This window comes from Pinus tabuliformis, chromosome 6 (assembly GCF_031772625.1).
Source record: "Pinus tabuliformis cultivar Carrire ecotype Pingquan chromosome 6, CPIR1, whole genome shotgun sequence".
NCBI classification, from domain to species: Eukaryota; Viridiplantae; Streptophyta; class Pinopsida; order Pinales; family Pinaceae; genus Pinus; species Pinus tabuliformis.
This window is the reverse complement of record NC_142292.1, coordinates 594,205,875-594,225,500: the sequence shown is the minus strand read 5'-3', so window position 1 is coordinate 594,225,500 and position 19,626 is coordinate 594,205,875.

Here is a 19,626-nt window from a genome sequence, read left to right as displayed (position 1 = left end):
TTGTTGGTTTTCTCATAGAGGTTTGGCTTTTTGCCTCTCAAGATGAATAAATTATCTTAAAAAACCTTTGTTAGCATCATCTAATGACATCTTGTGAATATTTGTAGTCTGACACCTTTCTCTTTAAAAATATACTATCACCATTCTATTGCTCTATATCTTATAATCTTTTACTATTTCTTTTATTAATAAAATTTCAGTTTCACTATATTACTATACATGAGCAATATTTATATTTATATTTATATTCTTATTTTTATTTTTCATTTCATTCTTTACAAAATTTAAATCATATAAATACTAGTAAAATACACTTATAATCTAACTAAAATATTCACCTTATCATAAAATTTCAAATACCGATTAATTACAAATAAAATAAAATAAAATTACTATTAACCGGATATTCCGCTATTTTTTAAAATTCCATACTAAATTCTTTACATTTGAAAAAACTTCTAAAGTATTAGTCACCACTTTCAGCAGAAAAAACAAACAAAAACATCAAATCATTACAGCGTATTTAAGCTCGTAATTCACCCCATCATTTTACCATATGGTGGTAGAAAATAGAAGCAAGTACAAGTACAAGTTACAAATGCTTGTTCATATTATGAACTAAAGAATATACGAACTAAATCTTTATTCTTGCACCTACATTCTATCAAGTGAATTTTTTTGTATTGGTAAATTAAAAAGAATTTTGAAAGAAATTAAAATTAGATATTTGTAATTGTGTTATAAAGTGATAGAAAACTTTGTAGGAAGGAATATTACAGGACAGTGCAAACATTTAATTGTTCATTTAATTAAAAAAATAAAAATAATTGATTAATTTAATTCAATTTATAAAAATAAAAATAATTGATTAATTTAATTCAATTTATTATAATGTAATTTTATTTTTATTAATGAATTATATATATAGATAAAATAAATAATAATAATAATAATAATTTATATTAGTAATTTTGAGATTTTAGAATATATAATTAATAAATATATAATTTTTTTTGAAATACTTGTTTTGGATTAATCTTATTAATAATTTTGGTTTGATGTTTCGAACCAAGTAATGTGGTGCATCATCAATATCTATATAATGAATCACATTAATTGGTTCTAAAGGCCAAGCAAACATTAATGATATAATTACATAAACTTGAACTACAATAACTTATATATCAAAATTTCATATTTAAGTTTAATAATAAGCATATAAAAATTAGATAGTTATAGTAAACATTTATTGTGAATTATTTATTTATCTTTCTATATCATCACTACTATATATATCATATTAAAAATTAAAATTAAAAGAATTTTAAAAGTTACATATATATTTATATAATTATAGGTATAATATTTATTATCAAAATTTTAATAGAATTAAAAATAAAACTATGTTTAGATATAGAAATGTGAAATTTATATAAATATAAAAAATATTATCATTAAGAATTACCATAGATTTATCTTAGTTTCTTATTTATTAAGAGTTAAAAAGAATAAATTAGAGGTGTAAACATTTTTCCAAATTTTATACTTAGAAAAATATTTTCTTTTAAAAAATTTGATCCATCTCAATACTTAGTGATTCTAAAATTAAAATAATCCAAACAAAAAAATTGAAAATTACAACTTTTATGCTTCATTAATTTGAATTTAAAATTTGTGTACCATATTAAAAAAATTTAATGAAATGAATATTCCCATGGTACCATTTGGATCCAATATTCCTATGGCACCACCTGGATTAAGAATCTACCTTTATTGAAAACTAGAAACTTCTTCTCTAAAGGCAAATGAAATTAGGCCAAACAACTCCTTCCTTGTACCAAAATCTAATGATGGCTTTCACACCTAAGAAACATTAAAGCAAAGAGCTTTAAACCCTTCCACAGGAAAATATCATGGTTGCCCTTAAGCCATTGAAAAGACCAAAATTTAAAAAGTTGATTTTACGTTCGACCGGCACATGCTGTCACAAAATCATTCTCCCTCTGACTTTCAATTGCTTCAACCGAGAAGTGGTTTTTTAAAGAGAGTTGAGGACATCTTCTATATCAGTTATTTTAATGCCATATATCTATTCAAGTATTTATCACAAGCTTAATGAATAAATAAATAGCTGAAGGTAGAATTATCATATAAGAAGATGAAAAATATTTATCTACTTTGTCTTATAGTAAAATAGCGTTTTCCAGACTACTTGCTCAACATCATGGACAGTAGAAAATTCATATCTAATATTTTAATGGCGATTTGATCTGATTTCTCACACAATGATGCGAAAAGATCATGGAAGATGGAATGTCTCCCTACATTCTCCCATCTTTCCAATTTTTTAATTATAATGCGCATCATCATTTGATTGATTTAGGCGCATTGTCGAACTTACCCGTGTGTTAAAAATAAAATGATGAAGTCATGCATATTTTTTTAGTAAAATAAATATATATTTATATCTATATAGTTATTATTATTGATATTGATAATGATATTGACATTGATATCATTTTAAAAGTTTATAGTTAGTTATTAATATCAGATGAGTTTAAAAAATATATTAATTAGTATAGATTTTATTTACTTTTAGATGTATTAAATTTTGAGAGGTATTAAATTTTATATAATATAAACATTTTTTTGAATGTAAAATTTGAGAAAAAGTTTGTACCTCAAAAGATTAGATTACTCTCAATTTTTAGTAGATCTGTGTTCTTAATAGTGTTATTTATATTATATAATTTTCACATTTCTACATATAAAGTATTGTCTTTTTTAATTTTACTAATATCTTGGTTTAATTTCTATGAAATATTCACCAAATATTTTTATTAATATGAAGATATAAGATTTAGATATATTTCAAAAGCAATTATAACATTTTTTTATTTTATATTTAATTAGAATTTTTTTATAAAATTAAATTAAAATCAAATACTAATAAAATATTTTGACTGTAAAACGAGTTATGGTTTTTGGGCATGTGGCATCGATAAGCCATGGTATTGGCCCATGGTATTGTAACAAATTCTATTTACAAGTTAATAATATCCATGGTAAAGTGTGAGTGAATATCCATAATTAAGAATATTCTTATACTGTAGTTGTAAATATTAAGTTTTTATGTTAATTTAAATATGGTTCTAGAATCATTGTTTTAATTTAAATTATTAAAAAGGATCTCAATCTCGAAAACATAATGTGATGGACACATAAGTCTTATAACATAATTACTATTCCTATGTTATATATTTTAATGTGATATGCATACTGTGGTTTTATTTTAACTAAGAAAATGTTCGTCATTTTATTAATAAAACAAGATTACAACATAAAAATCAAATTTTATTATTTTAAATCTTTTATTATTAGTTGACCCAAAATTTAAATGTTTACATTCATTTATGGACTCTATAGCTTCTCCCCCATATTGGGTTCTATATTACTTTTAGGTTTTTATTATTTTTTAATTGAGGTGACATCTAAAGTTTTACAAGCATTTACACCATTACATCATCACCTGCATGCGCTTCTAGGCATAATTAATTTTTCTTGAATGGTTATCGTAAAGATGTACGCATTTTTTTTTTTAATTTGAAGTTTTTAAATGCGTTGAAAAGTACTTTATAGCTAGTGTAAACTAGCCTAGATCCTTTTTTTTAATTATATATATATATATATATATATATATATATATATATATATATATATATATAATGTTAATTTCAACTATTAACATAACATTACATTACATCAGGCCTTACATAACTAAATTTATACAACATTGCTGCAATATTGGGTTGTAGAGTGCCTCTTAGCTAATGAGTGTAAATCTTGTCTATTTTCAAATTATATGTTGTAGTAGTTGTAAAATGACATAATAAACAAAATAATAATAATAATAATAATAATGTTTACTTAATTTTAAAATAATAGATGGTAAAGTAACTAGATCCGTCTTAACTCCTAGTCTATCAAACACTTCAGATATCCCAAGATGCAAGCCTTATTTTTGGAGAAAAACTTGAGAAAATGTTTGCAATTCTAGATATTTGATCCCTCTCATTGATAAATCTAGAGTTTAATTGAATCTAACACACACACATATATTATTTTTACCCAATAAAACCAAAAGTTTAAATAACATAACATAATAGGACATTACAACATTTTTTCCATATGAAGAGCCCCTTTCTAAGCAATACAAATAATTAATGGTTACAACTCAATTTATCATATTATAATTTTGATTTTATTAAAAAAATTAAAAGCTATCTTTTTAATAAAAATCATAATATACCTTTCACATTAAAATAAGTTTAAAAAATAATTATTCATATTTATAATTATGAGATTTCAGAATATATAATTAATAAACATTTAAAAACTTAATAAATTTTAAAAATAAACATATAATTAGAAATAAATATAAAATATTATACATAGAAATTATGTGTAAAATATATATAAAATATAATTAATAGCTATAAGTTAAAATGTACTTTGCAATACAATAATGAATTCATATTAATTAATAAACATATAAAAACTGAGTATTTATAAAATTGTAAAACTATTGGAGGGAGTGAGTAAGTATATATATATATATATATATATATATATATATATATATATATATATATATATATATATATAATTAATATAGATTTATTTTAACTCCTTATTTGTTGAGGCTTGAATGGAATCAAATTTCTTTACATGCAATTTTTTCTTCAAATTTTGGTATGGAAAAAAAAAATTACATCTTCAAAGGTTTCATCTCTCTAGACCTTTGATAAATTTAAAATTAAAATCAATTTCTATTGACATTAATTCCATTCCTCTAAACATTAGGTAAATTTTAGAATTGAAATGAATCTATATTGACATTAATTCCATTTTACATGAAGAGAATGTAAAATATAACACTACATCCACTACTGAATATAAAACAATTAATTTTCCTATTAATAAAATTTATATTCAACTTTTGGTTCAATCTTCAAAAGTAAAATTTGTATTGAACTTTTGGTTCAACCTTCAATAGTAAAATTTGTATTGAACTTTTGGTTGCATCTTCAATCCTAGATCACATTGTAAAGTAGAGAGTTTAAAACGATAATCAATAGATCATAAATTTTTTAGCCAATAAGGACATGCTTGAATTAGATGTAATAATTGATGATAATGAACATGTAGAAACCTTTAACGGTTGTAAAGACATGATGCTTAATATAAAGACCAATAATATTGGGAATAATATGGTTATGTTGGAGAATATGGTCAACATATTATATTGTTTCAAGACAAATTCACATCTTAAAACAAGGAGGGCTGTATGGCAGCATGTCCTTGCCTTGAGTGCAAGTAATATGTTCACATAAGGGAAGAATATAAGCATATATTTAGTTAAGCTGGCTAAACAAAACAAAAATATTAGAAATTATATGTGGTTCCTCACAACTTGTCACCTCAGCAATAAGAACAAATAGAGTAAATGAAACAAAAATATTAGAAATTTAACTCCTCCTGTATGACATACATGCTGACTGGATTCAAATTATAATAATTTTTAGTATTCAATGATTGTATAATAAAGTAAAGAAGGCAAATCTACTTACTATTTGGATCTCCAATCTTAGTCACAACGTCTATGAATACTTGACCAGACTCTGAATGGGGTGCTGAAACTCAATCAACTTTGGAGATTGGATGAGGTCATGGCTTCTTTTGGGTGTCTCTGTTTCAGAGACCATGATAAAGAAGAAGCTTCTGCCATTGGAGAAGAAGTTTGAGCTGCAGTCAATGGGATTCTACCTTTTTAGGAAACAATAGAAAATACTTAGATGAAAAGTTGTGAAAAAAATTAACCTTCAGATTTCAATGAAGGATATGGTTCAAATGCAAGTAGTCCACAACCATCAAAAGTTGTACAAACCATTTGCAAAGTTTCTGAAAAATGTATCCTGTAAACTTTTAAGTGATCATAGACATTAGAAATATAAATTGCATGCATTTTGAGTGGAATATTTCAAAACAAGTTAAATAACCTAATCATTTGCAAAGTTTCTCTAACAAGTTAGGAAAAAAATCCAACACTGACATCTTCTAGAAAATACACTCCATTAGCCCTTTTTATTGCTTCAGCCCTGCATTAATCATAGCAATTTAGTAAGACATTTAAACAAAAGATAATGTAATGAGTATAAGAAGCAACCTCATTTTACTGACAAGAGAAACTTACATGTCCCCTCCTTCACAGTAACCTAAAACAATGCACACATAGCATCCCTACTAAGAAAAAATTCAAGACACTTAATAAACTTCACATTACGGTCGAAAAATGTACTAGATTTCCATACAAATAAATATAAGGCACATTAAATAAAAAAATTTCAGGAGGATTGGTGCCATAGGATATGTTCATTTGGAAGTGACAACATAGAGATGTTTAACCATACAAATAATTTAGCTTGCACAATTAAGAAATCTGTTATTACTAAATGAGAGGGCATATCTCTCAATTCAAAGACACCATATTTTTTTGAAACATATTACTTTTTTCTGGCATATAGTTTATGGTATTAAAACAGTAAAAAGAAAAAGCATGCATGTTCAATAGGATGAATTCTTTCAAAATACCATTTCATTCTTGTTAAAGGTAGACCAACCATGTAGCATCAAACCTGTACTAAACTACATCAATTGAAATCCACTTCCAATTAAGAAGCACCAATTATATCTTTTGGAAAGCATAACGGAATCAGATGGAAAATGATATTAATATCTAATATGTTAGCTTCAAATATCTTTTATTGCAAAAGGATAACAATAACATACCTTCTCTACCCATGACTCCTTGTATTCCAAAATGTAGGGATTATTTACCTTCGAGATAAGGGCCATCTGGAAAAGAGATGTACTTTCATGATAAGGGCCATCTGGAAAACCAACCATGTAGAACAAAAATCATAAACATTTAAGTGGAAATTTTATTGGAAATTTTGAAATATAAATCACTAACATTGGAAAACATGAAGGGATTGCAAAAGCATGTTTATTCTATCACACTCAAAATGAAATTTCAAATTCCAGATTGCTGAGATCAAATTTGTACTTAAAAGAAAAGGTTTGGATATTAAATAAGCAGCTAAATCTCTTTGAAATCTTCATAATAGACTATACATGAAATGATAACGGTTCTGGGATATAGTTTATGGTATTAAAACAGTAAAAAGAAAAAGAATGCATGTTCAACAAGATGAATTCTTTCAAAATACCATTTCATTCTTGTTAAAGGTAGACCAGCCCTGTAGCATCAAACCTGGACTAAACTACATCAATTGAAATCCACTTCCAATTAAGAAGCACCAATTATATCTTCTGGAAAGCACAATGGAATCAGATGGAAAATGAGATTAATATCTAATATGGTAGCTTCAAATATCTTTTATTGCAAAAGGAGAACAATAACATACCTTCTCTACCCATGACTCCTTGTATTCCACAATGTAGGGATGATGTACTTTCGAGATAAGGGCCATCTAGAAAACCAGCCATGCAGAACACAAATCAGAAACATTTAAGTGGAAATTTTAGTGGAAATTTTGAACAATAAATCACAAACATTGGAAAACATGAAGGGATTGCAAAGGCATGTTTATTCTATCACACTCAAAATGAAATTTCAAATTCCAGATTGTTGAGATAAAATTTTTACTTAAAAGAAACAGTTTGGATATTAAATAAGCAGCTAAATCGCTTCGAAATATTCATAATAGACTATACATGAAATGATAATGGTCTTCACCCTCAACTTTTTAAAAAATAGTATGTGCAGGCATGGTGTTGATGGAAGATGTATATTGTAAGTTTAACTCATACCTTTGTAATATTCTCCAAGCTGAAAACAACATTCAGACTAAAGTTGTCAGCACACTAGCAAGAAAATGTGACGACAAATTTTGCTACAAACATACAAATATAATAAAATTATGATAATGAATCTTCTTCATGAATTTTGGTATATTTACAAGTTTAATTTATTGAAGAAAATATTGAATAAATGGAACAAAGTTCATGAAAAACATAGATTCCTAGCACTAGTTACACCAACAACAATGGTCTGCTATAGAAAACAAAAGGGAAAAATCATAAATAGATTAAGATCAACATAGTTCCAAGTTACCATTCAATAGGTAAGAAGCCAAAACATAACCTTTATTGTTGAAGATAGGAAGACAAGGGTGCACTATTTCTTTAAATACTAAGTGATATATTTAAGAGTGTTAATATTCCCAACCCAATATCTTGATATGGGTTCTATTTAATAGCTCTGACCATCGAGAAGAAGAACCCGAATCAAAATACCATAACTAGAATCGGAAAAATCGGTACCCCCTCTCCAGGGAAAATTTTAAGGATGGAAAATTATCTTAAAGTTTAAGAACATTAGCAAATCTCACAAGTTCCTAAAGATCAAACTATAAAATCTTTATTGATATATTTGTAAGATTATTCAAATTTATAATGATTATATATATATATATATATATATATATATATATATATATATATATATATATATATATATATATATATATATATATATATATATATTATCTATATAATGTTGGTGATTTTTAAGGTAAAATAATTTTATATTGTAAAATTTCGGTGAAACATTTTTATAAAAAAGGAAATTGACGAATATTTTTTTTGGAAAAATCATGTAAAATTACCCCACCTGCGAATATTAGCCCCTAAAATTTCCATGCCCCTCTCCTAAACCTGAATGAAACAACTTCCCTCTCCACTCCAGATCAAAATACAAAAATTATGTAGGTTTTAACCCCGTACAAAAATTACTTACATATGAATTCTAAAACACAGAAAACAAACAATGCAAGAGCATAACACATAAGACACATATACACAAAGATTTTCCCCTTGATCCCAAAACTGGGATTACCAGGTTGATTTTTCATTATGTTCCTTTCAATGTTACAATACATATTTATACATGCCAAAGCATCCAATACAATGGACCGAAGACCATCGCGTCCAAATCCATGGACCGAAAACCATCGCATCCAAAAAACCATGTGCGAAAATCATGCATAAAACCATAGGTAGGTCTGCCCAAACTAATATAGGGTCCAAAAAATTTTCTCAAGGCACTGCCCTCGAACCCATAGAAAGGGGTTACCCGCCCCCCTCAAACCCCCTATGACCTCCTCGCTACGTAATCAGCGCAACAAAGGGGGGGCTCTGGTCCACCTCTAACCACCTGGTTCACTATGTGGGCTAGTCATGGAAAGAATATAACACTACCCAACATTCTCCCACCTGTTGTTTTCATTCCACAGGGGGGCACAACATAGCTTAGCCATTTATCCAACCCTGCAACACCCATTGTTTCTCTACACCAAGAGAACTTCTTAGAGCTTACAAATTTTGTCAATGCATTTGCAGTATTCTTCAAAGTGTCCACCTATACCAACATCACCTTTTTGTATTCTGTCATACCCCTCACAAAGTGATACTGAACATTAATGTGATTTGTCTTTGAATGGTAAGCAGGGTTCCTTGCCAAGAAAATTTCACTTTGGCTGTCACAGTCTATCGTTATAGCTCCATGTACTAACCCCATACTAGAACACAATCTCTGCAACCAAACTACTTCCTTGCTTGCATTAGTGGCTGCCATGTATTTTGCCTCTCTAGTTGATAGTGCCACTACAGATTGTTTCTTACTCATCCAACTGACTGCACCTCTAAATAGGTTAAACACATACCCACTTGTAGATCTTCTTTGATCCATATCTCCAGCCCAGTCTGCATCAACAAAGCCACAAATATCCAACACTCTGTCCAATCCTAGTCTTCCTTGGTAGCACAAACCATAATCAATAGTGCCACGCAGATACCCAAAAACCTACTTCACTACTATCCAATGCTCCTTTCTTGGTTCTGAAATAAACCTGCTCAATGCTCCCACTGCATGCGCAATGTCTACTTTAGTATAGACCATTCCATACATTAGGCTACCCACTGCACTTGCATATGGAACACGGGACATGTCCTCTTCCTCTTCTTGTGTCTCGGGACACTGTTTAGCAAATAACTTTACACCTACAGGAATAGGAACCTTCACCAGTTTACTATCCTACATATTAAACCTCTACAGTATTGTCTCGACATAATTCCTCTGGTTTAACCATAGCTTCCTCTTTGTCCCATCTCTTTTAATTTCCATGCCGAAAATATAGTTTGCAACACCAAGATATTTCATGTTGAATTTGGAGGACAATTGGGTCTTCAAATCCTAGATAATTTCTTTGTGATTTCCAACCAGCAACATATCATCCACATACAAGACCAGATAAATAACATGGTCACCAATTAATTTAAAATACACAAAGTGATCTATTTTTCTTCTGATGAAGCCAAGTCCTCGTATAAATGTATCAAATTTCTGATGCCACATCCTTGGTGACTATTTTAACCCATACAGAGACTTCTTTAACTTGCATACCAGTTTTTTCTTACCCTTCACCGCAAAGCCTTCAGGTTGCTTCATGTAGATCTCCTCTTCTAGATCCCTGTGAAGAAATGTTGTCTTCACATCCCATCTGTTCTATCTCAAAATCAAAAGTAGCAGCAATAGACAAAAGTAATCTAATAGAAGCTACCTTGGAAATAGGAGAAAAAATATCACCAAAATAAATTCCCTGCATCTAGGAATAACCTTTTGCTACCAACCGAGCTTTGTATTTCTTCACCTTTCCTTCTGCATTTGTCTTCGTCTTGAACACCCATTTGCTGCCAATGGGTTTCCTTCCAACTCAAAACTCCACTAGATCCCAAGCCTCATTTTTGTGCAAAGATGCCATTTCATCAACCATGGCCTCTTTCCAGAGTTTTCCATCCTATGAATCTACTGCTTCCTTCATAGTTCTGGGATCATCGTCAGTAATAGATAAAGCAAAGCTTGAATAGAAAGTAGATGGACTATACCTTCTTGGCTACCTTCTTTCTTGAACTGATCTTCTCACACATGAACTTTGTGTCTCTTCATCTTCTGATTCCTCCTCGGCTATAGAGTCTGATTCTTCCTCCATAAGCTCAAACTCTATCTTCTCAAGTTCCTTTGGTTGGACTTAATGTTTAATAACACCTTTTACCTCTCTGAAAACCACATCTCGACTGTGCTCAACCTTCCTTGTTACTAGGTTCCAAAGCTTATAACCGTTTAAACCATCCTTATACCCAATAAAGATGCGCTTTTCAGATTTACTATCCAAGGTGGTTCTTTTCTCCTTTGGAACATGTACATATGCATCAGATCCAAATACCCTCAGATGTGAAAGAGAGGGTTTCTTACCAGTCCATATCTCTTGTGGAGTCTTATCCTCCAACGCTAATAAAGGTGATATGTTGATGAGGTAACATGTTGTTTACACCACCTTTGCCCAAAATTCCTCTCCTAACCCAGCACCACCGAGCATGCTTCTTGCCCTTTCCCTCAATGTCTTGCTCATTATTTCTGCAACTCCATTTTGCTCAGGTGTGTATGGAGTAGTCTTCTGCTGTGATATACCACACTTCTTATAGAATTATTCAAGTTCCTTGCTATAAAACTCTCCACCGTTATCTAAACTCAACACCTTTATCTTCTTCTCTATCCTGTTTTCCACCAGAGCCTTAAATTCTTTAAACCTGTCAAAGATTTCAGATTTCTTCTTACGGAAATATATCCATGTATTCCATGGGAAGTCATCTATAAATGATACATAGTACATAGACTTGCATAGTGATGGAACCTTCACAGGTCCAAACACATCACTGTGCACAAGCTCTAATATCTGTTTCGGCCTCTTACCACCAGAGGGGAAACTCAACCAATTCTACTTCCCATATACACAATTTTCACAAAAATCAAAATCCGGAAATCTATTACTCATACCTTCTACCATACCTTTACCATGAAGTATTCAAAGGCCCTTCTCTCCAATATGTCCAAACCTTTGATGCCACAACATGGTCTTCTCTCCAGAGACCACTAGATTTTCTGCTCCACTTTTAGGAACCACAGAACTGTTGCACCCATCAACAACAATGATACCTTGCATCTTTTACAGAGTTCCAATATGAACTCCCCGCATCAATACAAGTGCTCCCCAAACCATCCTGTAGGTATCCTTCTCGAACACTGTTTTTACACCTGCATCTTCTAGCTTGCTTACAGAAATCATATTTCTAGCCAATGCAGGAATATGCGGAACACCTGAAAGTGTTCTAATCCTTCCACCTTGCAACTTCAACTTTACTTTTCCGCGGCCAACGATTCTACCCTTCCTTTCATCCCCCAAGAAGGCATCATCACCATCATATTTTTATACTCACAGAACCACTCTCTATGGGGAGTGAAGTGAAAGGATGCACCTGAGTCAATCAACCATGCCTCATGATCTACATGTGTACTTGAAGAAGCCATGTACACATCCCCACCTTCATCTGAGGTGTTTTTCACCTCTGCAGAAGGAGCATCATCAGATCCCTTTCCTTTGTCAAGAGCTTTAGATTTGCAGTCCCTTTTGTAGTGCGCTTCCTTTCCGCATTTCCAGCACACCACCTTTACAGGTTTTCTTGGAGATTTAGATCTCCCTCTAGATTTAGATCTCCCACTAGATGACTTATTCTTGTTCCTGTTTTGGGACCGTGCTCATATAGACAAGGCATCACCATTCTGTCTCTCCATATTTTTCCATCTCATCTCCTTCGTCAGCAAGGATGAGACTATTTCATCAAACGGCAAGGTAGTTTCATTGCTACCTATTGCAATAACAAGACTATCCCACGAAACTAGTAGAGAACACAACAAACCGATGCACTTATCTTCATCTGAAATTTTAATATCAATAGGTAATAACTGACTTACCATAATATTAAATGTGTTTAGATGCTTTGTCACTGATTCTCCATCTTTCATCCTCAAGTTATACAACATTTTCCGTAGGAACAGTTTATTCACAAGCGACTTAGATTGGTACAAAGTCCTTAACTTTTTCCACAAAGCCTTAGCCATAGCTTCCACTGATACATTTAGAAATACTATATCTAAGACACACAATCATATTGTGCTCTTTTCCTTCCAATCCAACTTCTTCCATTCTTCATTAGACACTCCTGTTGGTTTAGTACCTAGATCTACCATGATCCACTCATCTTTATCCACCAATAGATCCTCCATATTGAGTTTCCACAACTCAAAACTCTCACCATTAAATTTCTCAATCTCTATCTTTCTGTTGCTCGCCATCTTCTTTCACCACCAGAATCGATCCTACTGATCTCTCACTAAACAGGGTCTACCACAGGCCCAAGCAAAACCCCTCAGTAACAAAGGTGTCCCCTTGAAGCCAAAACAACTTTGATACCAAATGTAGGTTTTAACCCTGTACAAAAATTAGCTGCATACGAATTCTCAAACACAGAAAATAAACAATATGAGAGCATAACTCATAAAACACATATACACAAATTTTCCCCTGGATCCTAAAACCGAGATTACCAGCTTGATTTTTCATTATGTTCCTCTCAATGTTACAATACATATTTATACATGTCGAAGCATCCAATACCTTAGATCGAAAACCATCGCATCCAAAACCATTGACCGAAAACCATCGCGTCGAGAAAACCATGTGCGAAAATCATGCACAAAACAATAGGCTGGTATGCCTGACCTAATATAGGGTCCAAAAGAAAATTTCTCGAGGCGCCGCCCCAGACCCTGTAGAGGGGGGCTACCCTCCCCCCTCAAACTCCACAGATAGGGGGCCTACCGGCCCCCCTATCACCCCCTCGCTATGCAATCGGTGCAACAAAGGGGGGGCTCCGCCCCACTTCTAACCCCCCGCTTCACTACGTGGGCTAGTCATCGAAAGAATATAACACAACCCAACAAAGTAATCCCAAGTTGGATACCTGGGAAGGGAAGCGAGATCAGACCTCCCACGTGCACATCAACCCCCATGAATTTTGTTACCATCCATTACTTGTATCTGATCTTCATAAGAAATGTTGACACATCATGATAATGTTGTTTCCTTGAACAACTATCTTATCACTTACAGTGGATGGATGTGTCCAAAATTAGCTTTCTTAATTTAAGACAGGTATTGATATAATGACCTGAAAAAAAAGAGATTGCATTTTGAAAATTTATGTAGGCTTGTTAATCTACAGAGAACTTCAATACATCTATATATATTGACAAACACAACCTATGAGGAGAGAGAATTACTGGCATGGTACTAGTACCAATGAAGGCATCCTTCATTTGAGAAGTGAGATGCCAAATCACCACGTGATCTCTGGGCATTATTTTCCCTTCGCCAAACATATTGTTACCCACATGTTTCTTCTCTTCCCTGATTTTGATGACCTGGATGTGTAGAAGAGGGGTTGGGTTCAATGAACGAATTAGGTCATCACACTAAACACTCAAAGTGAGACCTATTTTGCTAGATGATGATCCAAATCTCTTTTATTTCTGCAGAAGGAGAGATCGATCAACTAAGAAAAGTGTAGAAGGAATGTTGTAAACCTTATCATGCTTCTTCATTGAAGCAATGCAGAGAGTTAAAACAATTAAGGATTTTCAAGTTTCAATAGAAGCCTTCATTTTCTTTGAACAAACATATCACATGAGATTAAAAACAAAGAAATAAATCAGATTAAAAACAAAGCAATAAATGCAGAACAAAGAGGTAGTAGTGAACCTAGCAATAAATGCACAACAGAGAAGTAGCATCATAATCAACTTCCAACATTTTGTAATAATCCTAAAGAAGCAAGTAACATTTTCATTGACATTGGCCAAGCTATCTAGAGGTGTCAGAGCCCAATGTATAAACTGTAACAGACTTTGTTACCATGACATTTATTACATTATGTCTTCTTCTATTGTCCCATGGCCAAGCTATCCAAAGATGTTAGAGATGAATGTATAAAATTACTCATTTGGCGACGAGACCCTGTAATGCATCTGAAATCTAATATCTGGCAGAGTGCATGGCGATGTAAATGTCATAATTAACAAGTAATTAAAGGAAATATAGTAATTTAATTAAACATGAATTAAAATGTAAAAGTTAGCCCATGTTACGACCACCTATCTATCAATTATGATCACCAACATGCATATATATCACTATTTGACCCCGTGATACCTATTGACTGTTTATGTGAAAAATATGAAGTAGATTTGGAAGAGCATGTGCGGAGGTCATTTGAAGAATTGCAGGAACAATATATGAGAGGCAAAAGGCTGAGGTCGTTTGAACAATTTCTGGAACGATATATGAGAGGAGAAATAAGTGGTTATATCGGTTCTCCACTCTCATGCCTAATTCAAGTTTTCATCCCTCACTGGCCATTATCTATTTGCTAAAAAAATTGAGATCCCTCAAGTAATTTTCTCTTAGTTACAAAAATTTCTACTCGTGTGTGATTCAATCAGGTGGTAGAATTTGGGCATATCATTTCTTCTAAGGGTCCGGGTGTAAGGGAAAGGCATAAGTTATAGGGTTTTTGGAAAGGGCATAAGGGACATGATTTAGCATTAGTGCCAAATACCCAGAATACTAGAGATTTTTGTTATTACCATATTTACAATACAAAATCCGCAGCCCCAAAATCATTTAAATAATGCAGGTGTACCTCACCCTCGACTGCCTTCTCCTTTGCTATATTTCATAATTAATCTGAATAGAAATTTCAAAGAGAGATCAATAAAGAACAACTCATTGGTTTTCCCACTGATGGGTTGTAGATTTTGTGACTGATGTTGTAGTTGAGGCTAAAAATAAGAATGTAAATGTGGTTTGGTGCTTCTTTTCTTCTTCTCTGCAGAGCTATCAAGACCATTACAAGCCTTCCACGTACATCTAACACTCTAGAAGCTCTGTTGCTACCATTATTTATGTATGCTTTTGCTTCTTCTTTGATGTGACTCAAACCCGTGACTCATCCATCAAGATGGTGCGCTTATCTTCTTCCTCGCCTCTTGAGCTTAAGTTCCCATTCAATTCTTGGAAACCCTTGGATTTGAACATGGGCCACTATTTCTTTTCCCTCTCTACTGCAGCGGGAGGGGGCCAAAATTGGAAGTCCGCCAAAAAGGCCTCACCCAATTCTTCTTACATAAATAATTCAAGCCGAAGATCTTCTAGCAAACAAATAGGGGGCCAACTGTGAGAGTAACCAAATATACTGATTGTTATTACTAGATAACGGGCCCGAGAAATCTTGGCTGGGCTTGGATACTATTCTACTTGTTACTCCAATGGGATTGGCTACTCTACTAAGTTGGGCTTGATACACTCTACCAGCCAGTCACCTGCTACACTCTTCCTACCAGTCACCATAGAGCAACCCACATAGATAGCTCTACAAATCATTGTAGTAGACCAATTGTTGATGAAATAATTAGTTCACCTGATACACACTGCCTGCCAGTGACCATATGGAAACCCACATAGATAGCTCTGGAAATCATGATAGTAGATGAACTGTTGGCTTTGGAAATCATGGTACTAGACCAACTACCAATGAAAAAAGTAGTGAAAATAGGCTTCAAGAACTGTGGTTGTAGTTTCAGTACATGTTTCAGTCCAATATGTAGTTTCAATTCAAGATTTCGATCTAGTGTAAGCTCCAGTTTCAATTCCAGATTTAGATCAAGTGTAAATTCCAGGTGATGCAGAACCATTGAATACACCAACAACCATAGTAATGGGAGCATTAGGTATTAGGTGTGTCTATCTCAGTGCCACTACGTATCAGGTATGTCCATCCCAACCACCGCCACCTGCCTGCCCAAGCCATGACACACCACATCAACATGCATTGCATTTACAGATGGTTGAAACAGCCTATTGAAGTTTTCTCACTTAGCGATAATGTCTCCCAAGAAAATATTAACATTTAATGTCTTGAACTAATGATAACATTAGTTTAGCTCTCTTAAAATGCTAAGTGAAACGGAGCAAACATATTAATATAATATATGGTTATAGCAAGTCCAAACCTCCCGGACTTGGCAAGAGGCCAAATAAGATGACAAAACATGAAAATACACTATGATCTTTAACAAGTTTCGTTAAAATTTCATTATTTGTGATATTAACGAGCTTTAACTTGTGAAAAGTATTGTTAAAAGAACATTTTCGATTAATATTGTCCCTGACATGCATGCGAAAGGGACTAATAAGGATATCATTATTACTATATGATTTTATTAACATTGATACTAAAAAGGTCTTGAAAATTATTCATCTTGATTTTTATGTATTAATGCTAAGAGTTAATTGTAATGATTTTTCTTGGACATGAAAAGAATTAATGGTTTATGATCATGAATCATGGGACAACCTTGAAGTTTGATATAAGGATTTAAAAAAAAAAGACATTTTCAAAGCTTTACTCTTCTTTTGGATCGTTAATCCAAAAGGAGTCTGACAAAATTATCAGTGCCGAAAATCATATTTCCTATCTACCATTCTTTTTGGATTATGAATGTAGTATCTCATTTTTTTGGCTACCTCTTCATTTTAATCAAGAGGATAATATAATTTATTTATGCTTAGTCATAAATGGATAAATGTTTGGTGAACCCCAAAATGTTAAACTTATATTTATATCTATATCTAACATAATCATTTGATCTCATAATTAAATATGAAATTAGGTATAAGAATTATTGCTTTAATAATGACATGGATATTTAATTATGATGCTTTGATGGTATGGACACATTAATATTATAAACATTCTATTCTCTAACTAATAATTAAATGCCAAAATTTGACTAAGGCATTGGCACCTACATGGACCATGATACCATAAGTGGATAATAGTGAGGGGAAGAATAAGGGATTCAATATGCTTAAGGATGCCTAGTCACATTTTCTAAATAATGTTGTTCCCAAAGTCAAATTCTAAAAATTATCCTACACCATCCTCATTGAACTAACAATCCAATCATTGAATCCAGTAGGTTGAAGGACCACCTTCCACAATTATGTGAGAAGTAAGTTTTATGGAGAAATATATCCTACAAAGAAGTGAGCATTCCCTCATATATTCCCTTCATTTTAGAGAGACTATGAGATAGGCTACATACAAATTTTTACAAGATCTAATGAAATCAATCCTAATACATGCTTAGAGAAGGGAGAATATGTCCCATATCTTTGATCGAACGATTGTTCTTCAGTAATCCTAGTGGATGTAGCTCCATATATCTCACTCAAAATCCTAATGCCCATTTCTTGCACACAAGAGTACAAGAATACCAATCTCAATCCATTTCAAGCAACATGGTTGTTGGCTACTCTTAGGTATAATTTAGTCAACCTAAAGGAGATCATACCTACCATTTTTTTTATATAATACTAAATACAAAAGTAAATGGAGGAGAAAATCATATATATCTATATCATTAATGATAAACATTACATCAATGATGTATTTATCTTGAGTTCTCCATTCAAGGTAAATAGTATCTCCTTGCTCTAGCTACCCTTTAGCCCTGATGCATAGATGAAGACATTGCTCTCTAAAGGCTAGTGTAGAATACTCTCTCTAAAATTTAGTAGCATAAATTTACCATAAATTCTCCCCACATTCTCCTTTGGGAGGCCTTCCATATATGTATTAAAGGAAGAGGCTAGGGGATGTATCTAGACACCAAGAACTTCATGACAGATGAGTTTAATACAAATTCCCATGCTCAAATGTGAGGTATCCAACTCACCTAGCTCTGATCTCCATGGAAATGAATTAAGCTTGAAGGATCTATGGGTGTTAATGCAAAATCATCCTACAGATAGGAGAACCTTTACGTGGAGTTTCCTAGACACAATGAATATAATGGTTCAAAATTCTATACAAATACCACAAGACTTAAATAAATGATTTGTTAAATATGTAAATAATTTGATAATCTTAAAAGGTGTACCTTTTTATCATCATTTTTCCTAGTGTGTCCTTGACTTGAAGCAACTCCTGATATCCAAGATCTAGCTTTTAAAACTCTTATCTCGTACTCAAAATGACAAAAATGATTTCCCAAACTTCCTTTGAATAATAGATTGTTAGAAATATAATTCTAATCTATGTAATACCAATAGATGTATGTAAATAATAGAGAATAAGTAGTGAGAAACTATATATATCCATTTCTATTAATTACAAAGATGAAAATAGTACAATATATATTTTTATAACTAGACACAACTGAACTTCTCCCTTTCTTTGGCTTAGTCCTTCCTTGGGTCTCTAAACACTGAAAATATTAGCGACGCAAGTTTATTTCAAATTCTTCCATCTCTTCCCTTGATATCGCCTTTATTGTATAGATGGAGGAGATGTTATTTTGGGGTTAGTGAATTAGCTTGAAGGATTGACTGAACTGGGAGAGGATCAAGTTTAAATGCCTAGTTTATGGTGATATTTATGAAGTTTGATGTTATCTCCATATTGTTTCTCTCAAGATCATCAATTTCAAAGTTTGGGAAGGAAATAGTGGTCTACAAATGGTGCAAC